The 5000-nt window shown below is 34.9% G+C and overlaps 1 protein-coding gene across 1 annotated transcript in view; it reads right to left on the bottom strand.

Moving 5' to 3' along the window:
* LOC133657841 (lysosomal cobalamin transport escort protein LMBD1-like) overlaps positions 1-5000 on the bottom strand; it is a 68924-nt gene that overhangs the window by 147 nt on the left and 63777 nt on the right. The gene's annotated exons all lie outside the window — the stretch shown is intronic.

Here is a 5000-nt window from a genome sequence, read left to right on the forward strand (position 1 = left end):
CGAGCATGAAAAAAAAAAATCATGATGCCGAGTGCATATCATTATGTCAAGATAATGGCACTAGCATTTCCCTATTTAAGAAAATATTTCAACATATTGAGCAAAAAGGTCTCTTTTTTTTCTACCAAGAAAAGTGCACTTCTTATTAGTAAGAATATACTTATTTTAAGGTATTTTTGGGTTCATTGAGGTTAGCTAATTTTACTTGTTTTGGAAAGTCTTGACAAGCCGAATTTTCTTGTTCTATTGGCAGATAATTTTGCTTAGTTTAAGTAAAATACCCCTAATTTATTTATTTTTTTCTTGTTTTTGAACACTGACTTTTTGCAGTGCAAACAGTGGTCGCAACTTGAGAAGCGCTCTATTTTTTTTTTAACAGCATCAAGTGAGTCGCTTCTCTACTCGTCAAGCTAAGACTACAGCACAGTACACTTCCCCACTTCACAGTAATAGTGTAGTGCGCCAAATCTGGTTTGACTGCGCTAACAAAATAAAGGTTTCAAAAAAGTACCTTGCACCTGCATAATATGCTTAAAGAAAAACTGCACTTTTTTTGGAATTTGGTTATCGTTCGCATTCATTATGAAAGACATGACAACCGATGGATTTTTTTTTTAATGCATTATAAATATTAAATAAACGTAAATAAAAGTCCTCTTACAGCGCGGAGCCAATGGGAGCTCCACTATTACGCCCATAAAATCAGATAAATAACCATTCAAAAAACGCCAACAATACTCCATTTAAATTTTGTGATTTGAATATTAACCAAGTATTAGTAATATTGTTATTATAAACGGTAGAGAAACTATTTATAGCGGCGCCGTGATCCCTTCCTGTGTGCCGATGTTTATATAATCGAGTGGTCTGCTGTTTTCTCGCTCTCTGTAAATGTATTGAAGATCATAAATCATGCCTCTCACCTGAAAAGTTGATGGTTTATGATATAACCTGACAAGTTGGGGCACTTTGACAGCCATTTAGGACCTGACACAAAAAGCGCGTGTTTCCCCCGGCCCTACCCCGTTTCTTCGCGAGGATTATGAGACATTTTTCATCTAAATGGAAATATATGAACATCCTAGCAGTCTGAATCCTAATGACAGCGGACGTTATACAATAAGTGATGGTTTATTTAGTTTGTTAGCTCTCATAAAGTCTGTAGTGAGTAATCCGTGATGAAGAAAAAATGCAAACATTGTGACGCGTTTTTGAAATTAATGCCCCGCATAAGCTTAAAATTATCAAACTAAATGAAATATTAAATGTTATTATAAATGTGCTCGTTATATACATTACAAATATATTAACATCATGTATACAAAACCCTAATGGGGGTGTTTGGATGTTTTTAGGGGCTCGACAGGCTGAATTCAACGGCTCCCATAGGCTCCAGTGTAAGTTAAGTACTTTCGATCAAATGTATTTTATATTTAGAATGCATGAAAGTCATGTCTTTCACAATGATTGTGAACGATAGGCAACATTTTCCCCCAAAAATGTGCAGTTCCCCTTTAAAGCACTTTTCATCAATAGATAGTTAAACATTTTATTACATTTTATTTTACACAAAAAGCATAAATTATATGGTGGTAAAATAAGTGTAAAAGGTAAAAAAAAATAATTAAAAACAACACAGATAAACTGAATTGTATTGTTTTTTGTATTACTACTGTCATTTAAATGTATTGTAATTGCTATTGTTATTGTTTTACTTTTTGCGGTTTATTTACTACTAATTTATATCCAGTTGTTTTAAGTATATTTAAAGTGGAGTTTTGGTGGTAGAATAAATATTAATGATTTGAAATAATGAATAATTGTGTAAAGAATGGTGATTACATTATCAATCCGAATAGTCGTGATTATTATTTTTGCATAATCGTCCAGCCCTAGTGTGGGGGTTGGATTAGGGTTATGGAACTGGCTGAAATCATTAAGTGTGAGCCTGTTCCGTTGGAATAAGAGGAACTAAAGTAAATCGAGAAATCAGTCCTTTAGAAGTCCTCTTTGTTTTTTTTGTCTTTTAGTTAGCATGGTCAGATTCTTTAAATAAAGAGGCTAATCCAGTACAAGCAAGCTAATTAAAACTGCTTAGGATACAGGGTGCATTAGAGTAATTTAAACTAACCAAGCTAATGGCATTGCAATGTATAACGCTCTAAAATAAATAGCCTTGTTGGTGTGGCACATAAAACATTTTCCCTAAAGCAAATACACGTTCCCAGTGATTCAGGATGAATTTACTTCTAATAAGGTTTTTCCAATTAAATGTCATCCATAACAATCAAAGATTCATTATCTTTAGTTGCTACCATGCCGTGTTAAAGTCCAGTATATGTGTTTAGTGTTGGTCTCAAGAACACCTTTGAGAGGTTTCCTGTCTTGTCTTGCTTGGGCAAGGTGGATTCATTCCCAAGACCAAATCAAATACAAAAACTGCACTGACAGCAGTACTCCACAAGTGAACTGATTTGCACAGTAATGTATAAACTGTGTGGTGAGCTTGGATTTACAGAGAGCGGTTGGTCCTGCAGTGTAATTTCTGACATAAAATAAATCATCATTGTACATACAGTTCAAATATAAATGATTTAGAAAATGTTTCAAAGTAGTGCTTTAGCTGATTTTTAACACCTTAAAATACCTTCTTTCGTCATGATTTTTTTCATTTTTTTTATTATTACTACTGTAATACAGGCTTTAAACTAATCATAGTGTTGTTCATACTCTTCTTGGTTTAGGTCATTACCAAAAAACACAGCTACCGGTATATGGGGTTTATTTGGGAAAGACTAAACTGACAAAAAAGTATCAAAGCAAATGGTGGTCAAATATTTTTACACAGTACTGTATTTATACAAACAGTCTGGATGTTTGTTTTTGACTCTTGATCTACACTTGGCTTCTGTTTTATTGACAGCTATCTAGGGTATACATTGAATAATAGCCAGAAACATTTGTCCTATTTAGGAAAGGCCAGAGTGACAGGCTGTCATTGAAGATTAACTGCTAAAAGAAACCCTCTGCAGCATTTCTGTAATCTTTGAACAAAATCTTTGGAAAAAAACTTTTGCTAATCCACATAAGCAGAACAATGAATAGACTTATTACAAGTGAACGTGGAAGTCAATCGCCAGCAAATAATTAAGTCTCTACCCTGTCACTTATATAATTAACTTCTGAGTTTGTTACTTGACATCTACTGAATGGCAGTGGGCGAAGTCTGTAAGCTTTTCAAAAGAAGCTTTATTTTATTTCCCTAAATGTCACATAATTGTTCAGGGAAATTAGCACCGCTTTGACAATTTGTTTCAACATGAGCTTATTTTAAAAGCTGTTGCTTAATCTTACGAAAACAAACCAAATAGTGACCTTAAAACAGAAGTATGTATCAAACTGTGATTATGGTATACCGTTATATTTGTAAAAAGAGTCACTATATAAAGCGCTTTGAGTCACTAGAGAAAAGCGCTATATAAATACAATTCACTTCACTTCACTACAAAATGTTGTTTATGAATATTTAGAATTATACCTCAGATATTGCCATGGTGGTATCTCACACTATCTTCAAAACTTCCATGCAATGTATTGCTGAATAACCAGTATTGGATTTTGCAACAGTATGGTCTTTTCGGTGTTACAAGATCTGACTAAAGAGATACATGCAGGAGTGAATTAATCTAATAAAAGTGTAGGATTGTGAAATTGCTCTAATTGATTAAGTGACAGCTCTTACGCAGGGCAATGTCGTGACGTGTTATTAGATCCACAGGCCTTCTTCATCTTCACCATTTAAGGTCAGATTTTGCATATTTAGAGCACAAATTGTAGAGCAAGAGGAAGGTCAATACATAATTGAGCTAGTTTTATATGTAAAAATAATGATTTTAAATTAAGCCACTGAGAATTCCATTAATAGGATGGATGGACAGTTTAAGAAATAGGGAAGATACACATCATAATAACATGTGAGCTTTGTTCCTAATGGCTATAATCAGACCCCAACTCTGGATTGTTACTATATTTCGTAAAGAAGGCCAACAGCTGGCAGGAACAGTTAGACAAAGCAGATAGTAAAGCGCTTACATGCAGTGATGGATGTAGATTTTATAGTGCCACAATTCGCACCCCTATTGTCACAAGGATGTAGTGTTCTTTGCCGTTAGAGTGAGTTGAAGACAGACTGCAGCAATGCTATTGCTGCGAACAGTGCCGTTTTAAAGATATAAAAATAGCTTTTACAGCAGGTAATTGGAAGAGTCAGTGGCAATTGAAGGACACTGCAAATCTAAGCAAAGCTCTAGCCTCAAAATGTACTTGGTCATTATCCCACTCTATTGAAAACTGTGAGAACAGTGGCTAAAACCCTAGTTGGAATGGATAAGCGAGGCAAAAGGAAGATTGGTTCTACAACTTACTAGGTTGTGTATTATTCATCAGGAGCTCTAAATTCGATTGTTGTGTAATTTGTCAAGTGGGACTCTCGGCTCAACAGAAATTGGATAGATTGAGGTTGGCTGCCACTTTTACTTTTACTCCCCGGGTTGATGCCCAAGTATTTTCCCCGTATTTTGGTTTTCCCCCAGCACTATTATGTGGTACTCCCTCACTTAAAGGGGAACGACACTATTTTTGGAATTTTGCCTATGATTTACAAATCCAATGTAAGGCCAGAACACATATGTTTTTCTTCTATTTAAGTATGTATGCTAAGTCGTAAAATACGCCCAGTAGGAAGGGGCTAACAATGCAGCTAACGGGAGTACAGTATTTCGCTCATAAAACCCTCTAAAAAACCTTCCAAAAACTAAGCAACACTGCTGAATGATGCTTAGCATTTGTTGTTGAAGGGAAAATCGAACGTTGTGATGCATCTGTGAGATTAACATGCGTATGCTTAAACTGAGCAAAATATGTAAATATAACATGTTAGTATGAATGCGCCTGTCACTACATATGTACTATACAGCCTGTATATAAAACAATGATGGAGG

The sequence above is a fragment of the Entelurus aequoreus genome, linkage group LG09 (genome assembly GCF_033978785.1).
Source record: "Entelurus aequoreus isolate RoL-2023_Sb linkage group LG09, RoL_Eaeq_v1.1, whole genome shotgun sequence".
NCBI classification, from domain to species: Eukaryota; Metazoa; Chordata; class Actinopteri; order Syngnathiformes; family Syngnathidae; genus Entelurus; species Entelurus aequoreus.